The sequence below is a fragment of the Canis lupus genome, chromosome 2, assembly GCF_048164855.1.
Source record: "Canis lupus baileyi chromosome 2, mCanLup2.hap1, whole genome shotgun sequence".
NCBI classification, from domain to species: Eukaryota; Metazoa; Chordata; class Mammalia; order Carnivora; family Canidae; genus Canis; species Canis lupus.
In genome coordinates, this window is record NC_132839.1 from 10112999 (window position 1) to 10126225 (window position 13227).

At 35.5% G+C, this 13227-nt stretch overlaps 1 long non-coding RNA gene and 1 pseudogene across 2 annotated transcripts in view; one reads left to right on the forward strand and one right to left on the reverse strand.

Annotated features, from left to right (window-relative positions):
* The window catches only part of LOC140612279 (uncharacterized), a 96928-nt gene that overhangs the window by 66810 nt on the left and 16891 nt on the right, over positions 1-13227 (forward strand). The gene's annotated exons all lie outside the window — the stretch shown is intronic.
* Positions 6011-6108, reverse strand: LOC140623756 (U6 spliceosomal RNA; annotated as a pseudogene).

Below are 13227 nucleotides of genomic sequence, written 5' to 3' on the forward strand. Positions count from 1 at the left end.
AGGTGACTTCTCTGACTTTGCAAATAATGGAATAAGAGACAGTATAATTTAACTTGAATTTTTTTTACCTATTTGTATTTCTTTACTGTTTGCCTTATATAAGAATAATAGCTTTTCAAAAAGAGAAAATAGTTCTGAATTTATACTTGCTATATCTACAGTTGTCTTTGATCTTGCAGGTAAATCTATATAAAACCCTGTAAAGAGAAAAATAACTTTTGGTTTTAATGAGCCTAAAATATAACTCATATATTAAAATAACACATGAATGATTATAAATGTTATTTATTTAAGAATGTTTATGGTTTTGTCTATTTCATCCTGGATTAATAATAAAATCTGGTTGGACTGATACTACTTTTCTCCGTATAATTGTGAGGTTTCTGTATTAGTGCTTTCAGTATACAAAAGAAAATACTTAACAACCAGAGTCTAAGTTGTAGGCCACAGGAGCTACTCTAGAGCTTTTAAATAGAAACAGATTTAGCAGAGGGAGAATTAATGTCTTACAAAATTATTGGAGGGGCTGTGTGAATGGCTCTGGATACCAGGAATGTCTTTTTAAACAAGATCACTGAAGTGCTTACGGTAAAAATGCTGCCTCTGGTAAGGTGGAGAATCAGGGGATTGCCTTGGAAATTGTTAGAACCAAGAAGTCACTGTCTTAGTTTCGATCTAGGATGGGAACTCATCTCCCAACCCTGCCCTCTCCACTGCATCTGCTTCTTGAAACTCACGATGCCCACGTAGAAACAACTATCTGTCATTACAAACCACTGGACTGCCTCCGCAATATCACCTGGGAGCAGCAATCACCAGAGAGAAAAAGATGGTCTCTGCTCAATTCCGCCTTCTAAATGGAGCTGCAAGGAAGTGCGGACGTTTAGTTTTTAGCCTTACAGATTCTTTAGTACAGGAAAATGCACTAGAGGAAATTGAAATGGTTGTTGAATGCCCTGCCATATCCACGGCTTACATATTTGCCAGTCTCTGCTAACATTTTAATATGTTAGGGCCTCCAAGAGAGCACATAGTAATCAGGTCAAACTGTTATTCTGATGCAGTGTGAATTCCTTAAGCGAAGTGATTTTATGTTGTTTGTGGAGCCTTAGAATGTCCAGTGGGACTTGGTAGCGTAATGGCAAATACAAATTAAAAATAGAAGGGTTAGTTTTCCTTTTGGAAAATAAAGAGAGGGTGCCTGAGTCATTGAAGCATCCAACTCTGGATTTTGGCTCAGGTCATCATCTCAGGGTTGTGAGGTCAGGCCCTGCATTGCCCTCCATGCTGGGCGTGGAGCCTGGTTACGATGCTCTCTCTTCCTCTCCCTTTGCTCCTCCCCCACTCTAAAAAAAAAGAAAAAAAGAAAAGAATGGGAAGGACTTCTCTTTCCTCCCTTTTCCCAGAGCATTTACTTTAAAAAACCTGTAATTTTAAGTTCTTTTTCTGTCTCTTCAAAATGTATATATATTTTTTCAAAAGCAAAATAAGCTCCTTGTCAGTTTAATAATACAAAAATGTATTTTTCAAGGACCTGAGAACTAGCTCTTTAGAAAGTAAACACTTAAGAAAGATAGCACCTCTATCTCTTAGTTTCTGTGGGAATATATTTTTTTAATTTAGTTGTACATTCTTCATATAGTACTCCCAATACGTTTTCTTATAAATTGTGTTTGTTCCGTGAGCATTTAAATAGTAATCCCCAAGCTCTGTTCAAATTAATTTAATTCAAATCACTCCATTTTATTTCACTTTTACCTTACTTTTACTAATTGGTTGCACATTTTGTTATTTCCATGCCATGCCCCTTACCCTAAGTATTAAAGTTAAATTTCCTGAACCTGAATCCCTACCTGGTTAACAATTCTCCACTCATCTCAAGGCAATCTCACTAACTAAAACTATTTGCTTTCCTGTATTTATGTATGTATGATTGTTCCCAGGGGTCATCACATAATACTTTCTAACCCCATAGATTCACCTTTTGTGTGTTGTATGCTTTTGAAAAAGATGTCAGATCTAAGACTAGTATGTTCACGAATTGGTTTTGGTCAAGCTGATGATATTGCTAAAGAACCAACCAATGAAGGGCTCCTGGGTGGCTCAGTCCAGTAAGCCTCTGCCTTCAGCTCAGGTCATGATCCTGGGGGTCCTGGGATCCAGCTCCATGTTGGGAATCCTTGCTCACCAGGAAGTCTGCTTCTCCCTCACCCTTTGCCCCTCCACCCACTTGTGTGTGCTCTCTCTTTCAAATAAATAAAATCTTAAAAAAAAAAAAAAAAAAGAAATATAGTCAGTTCACTAGAAATTATGGTTTGGATCCTGGAAAGATCATTGACTTTAAAAAGAAAATATCAGTTTCTCAAGGAAATAGGAGATCAAACTGTGTTCTGACAAAGGGTCTAGGGAGGATTAGCAAATAGGTCAGGGATGGAACCAGTAACACGAAGAGGTGAGACTGTTCTAGAGACATTTCTAGCTTTTGGTAAGAAAGGTTCTTAAAAGTATTTGCTTTCTTTTTGATCCACAGATAGTGTAGGTCTTCCATAATTAGTTCCATTCCCAGAGTTATATTCTTAGGAAAACTTTATGAATTACATTCTTCCCGAGTCTCCTTGATAGAGATGAATGCAATTTCTGTGAGATTGAGAAGGTCAAACCCCTGTGGTAAGACTGTTTAGAAGGTTAAGAAGGTCCAACACTACCCTAGTCCCCTCCAGGTGCTGGGTAGAACTGGGAGCATTTTCACATTAGAAACGAAGCTACTCTGGAAAACTGTGTGGAGGTTCCTCAAAGAGTTAAAAATAGAGCTCCCCTATGACCCAGCAATTGCACTGCTGGGGATTTACCCCAAAGATACAGATGCAGTGAAATCCCGGGACACCTGCACCCCAATGTTGACAGCAGCAATGTCCACAATAGCCAAACTGTGGAAGGAGCCTCGGTGTCCATCGACAGATGAAGGGATAAAGAAGATGTGGTCTATGTATACAATGGAATATTCCTCAGCCATTAGAAACAACACATACCCACCATTTGCTTCGACATGAATGGAACTGGAGAGTATTATGCTGAGTGAAGTAAGTCAATCGGAGAAGGACAATCATCCTATGGTTTCACTCACACGGGAAATATAAGAAAGGGTGAAAGGGATTATAGGGGAAAGGAGAGAAAATGAGTGGGAAAAATCAGAGTAACAAAACATGAGAGATTCCTAACTCTGGGAAACGAAAAGAGGGAGGTGGGCAGGAGGATGTGGTGACTGGGTGATGGGCTCTGAGGGGGGGCACTTGATGGGATAAGCACTGGGTGTTATAATACTATGTGTTGGCAACTAGAACTCCAAAAAAAAAAATATATATATATATACACACACACACACACACAAAAACCCAAAACACTGGAAATCAAGGAAGTCCTTTGTGGAATATAGCCTGGAAATTGGTTTCTCTTGGTCTTCTTAAGGCTGCAGAGTACTTTTATTTTTAATACAGCAAGAATATCTTGACGGTGAAATATGAACTAGTGTCTCATGGGAAGAGAAAGACAAAGAGAAGGAAGGGAAATAAGAAATACAGACAAGTTGCTCCTGAGGCCCTGCCAATCTTTGCGTTCAGTGTTTGACTAACTCAAGACTCCATCACAGAACAGGATCTATACACTCTGGGGCAGGTAGTGGTTCTTTTTTGTGGGTTTGTGTGTGTGTGTGTGTTTTAACAATTCTCTTGTCTGCATTTAATTTGTAAGCATTCTAGTATGTCTGATCATTACCAAGGAAATCAGGAGAAAGTATTTTGCATCCAATTTGGGTTAGAGTATGAAAGAATGACACTGTTTGGGTTCTTACAATTTGCATGAAAGGGTGTGATGCTAAGTTTAATCAGGCTAAGTAGATATGTAAAGACTTTAATCCATTTTGAGTTTATTTTTGTGTGTGTGTGTATGGTGTGAGATAAGTGTCCAGTTTCCCAATAGCATTTATTGAAGAAAGTGTCCTTTCACCATTTTATTTTTTGTCTCCTTTGTCCTCAGTTAATTGATCATATATATGTGGGTTTATTCATGGGACTCTGTTCTGTTAATATATGCATTTTTTAAATAAATTACACATGTATAGTATTTGTATAGTCATATATATGACTGGCATTGTGGTAATATTTATGACATTACATAATAATGGTATAATAATCTATATTCATTATAGTGTGTGTTATATCTCTATGGCTTATTTGCTACTCATTATGTTTATACCTTTAAACACTATCAATCTTATCTCTCCAGTCTCCGTCTTCTGGTAACCATAATTTTACTCTATTTTTTGAAGGTTTTATTTTTTTTCAGATTCCATATATGAGTGATATCACACAGTACTTCCTTTTCTCTGACTTACCTTAACAATGTGATCAAGGCAAATGGCAAGATACCCACCTTTCTTATGGCTGAGTAATATTCCATTGTGTGTGTGTTGTGTGTGTATATATAAATGTATACACACACATATTTTTGATGCACTGATGGGTTATTTTCATATCTCAGCTGGGAATAATGCTGTAATAAACATGAAGGTGCAAATATCTTTTTGAAATCCTGTTTTCATTTTTTTTAGCTATATACCCAAAAGTGGAATTGCCAGATCATATGGTAGACTTACTTTTATTTTTTTGAAGAATGTGCATATTGTTTTCCATGGTGTTTAGGTCAATTTACATTCCCACTAATATGTGTAAGCCTTGCTTTTCACCATTTCCTCACCAGCACCGGTTGTTCTTGACTTCTTGATGATAGACGCTCTAACTGGTGTGAGGTGAAAATCTCATTATGGTATTGATTGACATTTTCCTGATGATTAGAGATAGTGAGCATCTGTTCATATGTCTTTTGGCCTTTTAGAGGTCCTCTTTGGGAAAATGTTTTGTTTTTTTTGCCTATTTTTCTTTTCTTTTTTTTTTTTTTTTTTTTTTTTTTTTTTTTTTTTTTTTTTTTTTTTTTTTTTAAGATTTTACTTATTTATTTCAGAGACACAGAGTGAGAGAGAGAGAGAGAGTGCATAAGCCAGGGGGACAGGAAGAGGGAAAAGCAGACTCCCCTCTGATCACAGAGCCCAATGTCCCAATGTAATATGGGGACTTGATCCCAGGATGCTGGAATCAGGATCACAACTTGAGCTGAAGGCACTTAACTGAGCCACTCAGGTGCCCTGTCTGCTGCCATTTTTTTATTTTTCTGCCATTTTAAAAATCAGATGCCTTTTAAGTTCCATGAGTTTTCCACATATTTTGGACATTAACCCCTTATGTGATATATCATTTGGGAAAATTTTCTTTTATTTGGTAGGTTATCTTCCCCGCCAAATTGTTTTTCTGTGCAGAAGTTTTTGAGTTTGATGTATTCCCAATTTGTTGATTTTTTTTTGCTTTCATTATTTGTACTTTTGGTGTCATGTCCAAAAAGAATCATTGCTGAGACCAGTACTGATGAGCTTTTTTCTTTTCTTTTCTCCTAGGAGTTTTATCATTTTTTATGTTACCTTTTTGATCCATTTTAAGTTAATATTTATGAGTGGTCTGAGATGGGGTCCAATTTCATTGTTCTGTATGTGTTTCTTCTGTTTTCTCAGAACCATTTGTAGGAGAGATTATCCTTTCATCCTTGGGTCCCTAATCACTTAATAGTTGACCTCATGTGCTACAATTTAATTCTGGGCTTCTGTTCTGTTAATCTATAGGTCTATTCTTGTGCCAGGACCTTATAACTATGTTTTTGTAACTATGACTTTGTAATGTAGCTTGAGATCAGGAACTGTGATACCTCCAGCTTTGTTCTTTTTTCTTAGGATTGTATTTACTCTTCAGGGTCGTCTCTAGTTCCATACAAATTTTAGAATTGTTTCTTCGATTTCTATAAAGAATGACTTTGACATTTTGATGGGGATTGTATTGAATCTGCAGATGGCTTTGGGTAGTATGGCCATTTTTACAAATGGATTCTTATTGTCATGAACAAAGGATGTAAAAATACGGAATTTTCCACAAATTTGCATGTCCTTCTTGCACATGCTAATTTCTCTGTATCATTCCAATTTTATGTATGTGCTGCCAAAGCAAGCACTGGGGATCTTATATAAAGCATACTTCTTATAGTATGTCCAGTAATGGAGGCTCTAAAAATTACGGCTGTCGTTAGTCCATAAGGAATCTTTATCCGAATTTAACAAAGCTCATGGACAAGGCCCTAAGCCAAGATGCCTGGTTCTGCATGTGGAAAGTGAGCTGTATTTTACATTTACATATTCATTTTTCCAGGTAGTTGAGTACAATGCATAACCTAAAAAATGCCAGGTATAATCCTTACTAATTCTTCTATTTTTATTCAACTCCAGGCCAAATATAAAAGGTTGGCAATATAATTTTAACAGAATGGGCTATAGATACACTCCTTTTGGTATTGTCCCAAAATCTTGCCTTGTTTAAAAATCATGGCTCATTTGCATAAGGAAAAATAATTCATAGGAAAATCATAACCTTTGTTGTAATCTGCACACCTTCAAAAGCAATAAAAATAAGTTGCTATGAAACAGGATAAGTGGAAGCTCTAAGAGAGAAGTATTAAGGCTTTTGTATATTTCTTACATACCTACTTAATAATTACTCTCTTGAACTGGAATGATGTATGTAATTTCCTGCTTACTCCCAAACACTATCTTAAAAGGCAAGGAAAATATGTTTCATCCTTGAATTCCAAGCAAAAAAACACAGCGCCACATAGTTGGCATTTAATGAATGCATAATGCTTATTCTTCACTGTTTTACTTCCTTTAGGAATACAAGTACAAAGGATCTGAGATAAAAATTTTGAAATAGCAACATGTTGATTCTTTCTAATGAGACAAACATAGAAGGATGGTTTTCTGTATTTATCCATTTCTTTCTAAGACTGCTATAGCTTGGTAGCATACCTTTATAAAAAATTACACCTTACAATACTGGTATTAACTATTTTAACTAATAATTCAATTTTAAAACCCAAGCTCTTTTGCTTTACGTTTTTTCCTATTATACTCCTAGACTTTGAAGAAATATTGTCAAGTTTTGTCAGTCATTACTAATTACAGTTGATCCTTGAACAACACGATGGTTAGGGGCTTTGACCCCCCTGAGAGGTCATGTATACCTTTGACTTCTCAAAAACTTATAATAGCTTATGTTGACCAGAAGCCTTACCTATAACATAAATAGTTGATTGACATGTATTTTGTATATGTATAACATCCTGTTTTCCTTCAATAAGGTTAGTGAGAGAATAGAAAATGTTATTAAGAAAATCATAAGGAGAAAATACATTTACAGTACTGTACTATATTAAAAACAAGCTGAGTGTAACTGGGCCCATGCAGTTCAAACCCATGTTGTTCAAGGGTCAACCGTATATGATATTAATTTGGTACTTAAGGACTCTGAGCTTAGATTTGTATTTCTTTATGTTGGAAATATAGGAGAATATACTTTGACTTGCAATTGCATTGCACTTGTTGATCTTCTACATAAATGCAATGCATAATTATTCGTTGTACTAGTATTCACTAAATATCTCTGGTAACCTAGCTCTAAGATAAAATACAACCTGACAAGTTGTAGCTTGGTTTGGAAATAGGAAAATGGACTTGAAATTGTCTAGCATAGAATTAAACATTGGAAGAAACAGACCGTATTCAAAGTATGATTGTATTCAGCACATATTTCACATAATTGCACTTTGTCCAGTGTTGCCCTTAACATTTACATAATGTAGGTGGTGGTCATTTGTTTTCCTTTTGAATTCATTAAAATATTCTTCTGTGAACTACCTCATAGGAACTTTAAAAAAAAATACAATATAGTAAAAATAGACTGTAAAATGCTTAATCTTATTTTATTCCAGAAGTACCATGATCTCAAGGCAACAATTTGAAGTGATCCAATAAAATAAAACTCATTCCTCCTCTTCTATTTAGGTTTAGTGCCTATAATAGGAAGACACTTTTTGTAGCATTGCCATTGAAATCTACCGGGTTTAGATTCTTTCTACTTGCAAGAGAGCTTCGTTGTGGGTGATAAAGAATCAAGTAGAAAATACGGAGGCTTGGATAAGAAGCTCTCTGGTGATTTAGCACAAGTGAGCATTTTTGTTTTGGGACTGAAGTAAACTCCTTTTATCAATTTTGAAGAAATGCTTATAGTGTAAATAGGTCATTCGCAATTCTTCAAACATGAGCTTTCCAAAATGAGCTTGGAAATGGTCTATATTTAAATCTAAAAAGAACCCATGACGAAATGATACTAACTATAGAGTTTCCAATGTTTTATGTCATTTATAGAGAAAAATATAAAGCTGTCCCTGACTTCCTCTGGTAATTAGTGCCTCTTTTATGGTAGCATAAAATGCTCTAATGGTAATGTTGTGTGAAGTCATTTGGTTTTTATCAACTACTGAAATTAAATGTTGTCACTAAAAATAGTGAGATATATAGGTGTGTCAGACTTTCAGGGTGCAGCAGTTTGGCATATGACTGCCTGAACCAGGCTTTCTTTTGAGGTTCAGACTGAAGGCCTGCCCTGGTAGTTTCATCCCTCATACTACGGGAAAGTTATTGACTGCTATTCATTCAGTTGCTTTTGCGGAGGTAACAGAGAATGTCTGAAAGAAAGGAGATCAAAGTCAAGGAATGAGGAAGGGAGTAGGGAGACACTTGAATATTTTTTATTTATTCTACATTACTTTTACCTTGCAACAAAGATTAATCTAGTACATTTTTCCTAAATGTAATAGCTGAATCCATCCTTTTAATAAGCTTTTCCTAAGGAAGAGAATTTTCAATTCTATTTTTACATGATGGTGAAAAAGACCAATGCCAGAAAAGAACAACAAAGCAAACTAAAGGACAAGAGGGAAAGAAAAGAGAAATAGAGTGAAGAGTTTTCTTCAAGCTTCTGTGTTGTTGGAGACGGTGAGGTTCTCTCTGCTGTTTTTCAGCACAGGTTGTCTGTTAACTTCTTTTACTGCCACTGTTCTTGTCTTTGTTCATTCCTATCTTTTCACTTGCCTTTTTAAACTTTCATGATTGCAAAGGCCCTCATGTTACACTTTACAATTATAATGATGACTGATAGAACTTTTCCCTTTATTCCTGTTTCCATTGGACAATTATGGCTAATGAATCTGTGGACACCATTCCCTTTCTACATCTGGACATGGCAGCCCTGCCCAAAGAAAAGGAGTTTCCTAGAGTTCTTGCCTGAGAGCAAATATTGAAGTCGAGCTAAATGTCACATGATGATGGCCAGTTAGCTAATCTATTTCTGGGAACAGTTAAAACTTTGCCATTGTCCCATGATTATTCAGTGGGTGACATGTAGAGAAAGTACTCCAGATAAAAGTCTGAGATGGTTTGCAAATAGGAGCCCTAAGAGTAAGTTCATAGAAATGAAAATGATTTCAAAGGAAACATTTTATTCATTTAGTAGAGGCAGTTCTAACTGTTCAATGGACTATTCTCATTTTCTGGGAAGAAAGGATGACAACATGCGTAAGCCTAATTCAGAGTGGAGGACTGGGGGGACTGTGCTCTGGCAAATGAGAATGTGAGAGGAAGTGATGTGTCACATCCAGTCTGAGCATTTAAGGGTTAGTGTGTTTCTTCTTTCTTCTCTCTCTTGCCCTGCCTCATCAATCCTGGAAACCATAAATAGCAGACATCAGGAAATGGAGGGAAATCCCTGACTTACTACAAAGAATTTTTCATAAATGAGAAATTTTTATAGTAGTAAGGCTTTGATATTTTAGGATTTAAGATAGCAGAACCTATCTGCTCCTGACAATTACTTTTAATACAGTTCTGTGGCACCTAGTGTCCATTAAATGATAATTATCATTATTATTATAGTAGTACGGGAACCTAGTTGGAGATTAAATTAGTAACTCTTTCACTGATCATGATCTGTTGAAATGAATTAAGACATATTGGCCAAATATCATGGAATACACAGTAAGTTCTTTTGGCTCATTCTGTGGTATATTTAAGGATGAGAGCAATGGAATCATTTTCATTTAAGTATACTATGCCTTTTTATTTATGCAATCTTACGTAAGCAGCAATATCTATAGTATAATTTTCTGAACTATGACCTAAATAGTTAAGAAAAATAGTTTTAGAAGAAAGGGGAGAGAAATAGGAAAAAAAAATAATAGAAGAAAAAAGAAAAAAAAAAAACTTTCTGTGTAATTATATCCCCTACCTCAAAAGACTAGTATGGTACAAATGTATGTTTTCAAAACTACTAACTAGGAGAGCCCAAATCACTGAAATCACTGAGTATATTAAATGACTCAAGTAATAAAGAAGCTAAATAGTGAATCACACACTTTTAAGAGTTGGGGTCATTAATCATGGTTTGGCCACCTATATTGCTGGAGCTATAGGAGAAGATCTAGGAAAAATGACTGCACACAGGCCCTAGAATTAAACAGATATGTCCGTAAACAGATAATTTAAAGTTTAAGTATGACTTCAGTTTTCTTAAGTGAACTTCATGCAGTATACATTTACTATGATCTCAATACCCCAGCCATACACTTTGTTGACACCCTCAAGGTACACTCCACTTAGAAAAATATAGCAGTGTGCTTTAGCAGTGAATGTAAACCCTAGTTTCCCTTAAAATGTTCATGATTAGCTTGACATCTGGAAAATTGCTCTTTAACACAGAGAGAATAGTTTAAAACTTTTTAATACAAGATACCTAGTTAGATCTTTTTGAAACTTTTTATTATGCTTTTCATGTCACCCTGACAGAAAAATGGCACTTTGAAAAGTCAGAAAGAGTTCATGTATCTGTTAGTCGAGTTTGGCTGTGGCAACACCTATTTTTTGCCCTTGGATTGGATAATCAATCTTTGCCTTGGCTGAGATTGGCTAGGCTTGCATTCAGGGTTGCTTTATATGGTCTCATTCTAAAACTTCAGTAAAAGGAATAGCAGTCACTGGGGGGTCTGCTCTTGTCATGGAGGGTGGTAGGAAGGCAGGAGTGGCGGCAAATGGAAACACGTGATGCCTTTCAAAGTCTCTCTGCTTGACCTTGCACCATTTTGTATCTTCTCAGGTTACTTTGGCCAAAGCAAGCCTTATGGGCAACACCCAAAGTCAGTGGAGTAGAGGTGTATAGTCTTACTCTACTGAGAGGTCTCAAAAAGTTTTTGACCTTTAATTCCATTATTGGGAGAGAAGGTAATAGCAATGAACAGAAGCCATTCAATCACACTCGCCAACCCTGCATATGATTGTGGATTCTAGACACACTAACATCTAAATATAAAAGGCAAAAATAGAAAGTTAGTTTAGGAGACCATCTAGCATAGTAGAAAGAACTTCTTAAAAATGTAAAAATACAAATGAAAAGAAAGAGAATTAATACATTTGGTTACAGCAAGATAGGTTTCTTTTTAATAAAGGGCACTGTGTACAAAATTAGTAAATAGATAATTATTGATTTAGATTTATAAGTATCTTCTCCCAATCTAAGAATCAATGCCTGGAATAGTATAAACTCTTATGAAAAGAACAATTCTTATACAAATATATGTAAAAGATGTGAAAAGGGATTTTGAAAAGATTAAAGGGAAAAAGTACCAAACACAAATAAGGGGAAGTCACAGAATTATTAGTAATCAAAAAATATGTTAGAACCATTAGACTGGCTAAAACTAGAGTGCTAAATAATACTAATAATACGACAATGTAATAGGAAACTTCATGCACATCTCCTGCAGGGTAGATTGTTGTGGACATTTGGACCGTAGTGTAGTACCAGCGAGTCAGTTGACGTATACGTAACTCCATGATATGGCAATTCTTACATGGAGTATCTAATCCCAAACCATCCTCACATAAAGTCAGAAGGAGAAATACTGTGTGTGTTCTCTTAGGAAAATTTGGTTGAGGACTAAAATGAAGTAAGGGAGGCAGCTTGGGTGCAAAACTTAGGGTAGACACTCACTCTCAAGGTCACATAAGACATGAGAACAGGGTGGTGTACTTGCTCTGAGAGTGAGAGTCTCCTGAAAATTCGTACTATAGTTGCCTTGCTTGCCTCACCCTAATCTCTTTGTACCCGGATCTCTCTAGGGAGGCACATTGGAGTCGAAGTAAGGGTCTATCCTTTGGACAGTAGGTAGACGACATGAGGTAACTGCATAGGATGGATGGAGAATCACACATCATTTCAAAACAATGGTTTTGTGGTAAACACAACTATAAGAGTGAATTTGAAGTTGTTTAATCATAGGAAACATTCACCGGTTGCTGTGATTTTGAAAATGAATGATCATGGCATTTTATTTTAAAAGCAAATATTAATTAAAACAAAGCAAAATAAATATACCAAAAGGAAAATTAAAATAGTATAACCTATTTAAAAATGTTTATAAAGCAATATCTTTAAAATTGTAACACTAAAATGTGTATCTTTAGGATCATAAAATGAAAACATTTTACGGATCAGGATCTTTTAAATATCCAGGGAAAAGGTTTATGTTGTTACATAAAACAGCAGCATATATCTTTAGATGCTCCCCCAGAGAAATGTCACATCTATTTCTCAGTCCAATTTAAAGCTAAAACACTGTAAACCTGATGAGAGGGCTCACTATCATCTATTTTGCCCAAAGACTTTGCTGAAGTTTTGGTGAAGATTTTGAATGGTTTAAAATAACACTATAAATTTGATTTAAATATGGATGATTTGGAGACCTATTAGCAGAATTAGGAGTTGGAGTTCAATGTTGTGGTCTATTTTAAATCCGACTTTTAATAGCTTTGTTAAGTTTCCCTACCCTACCCTGGATGAGAATAGTAACTAAAGATGGGAACCTGACAATTGCCAGATATCCACAAAGAAATACTGAATGTTTGGAAGTCTCTGAGTGATCCCAAAACAGACAATCTGGTCCATCATTTGCTACAATCCAGATGTTTCCTTGTCCTCATTGCCATTCTTCATTATGTACATTTACACAATATACTCAAATGTGCCATATATCTCCGAGGAAGTTGTTGGCATAACTGGAATTAATAAATTGATATGAAACTGTTTTTAAAAATGTTTATATTCCATATTTAATGATACCAAGGGTTGAAATAGATTAGGTTGCAATATGTTCTCAAATAGAACAGAAAAATAAAATCATAATCTAAAT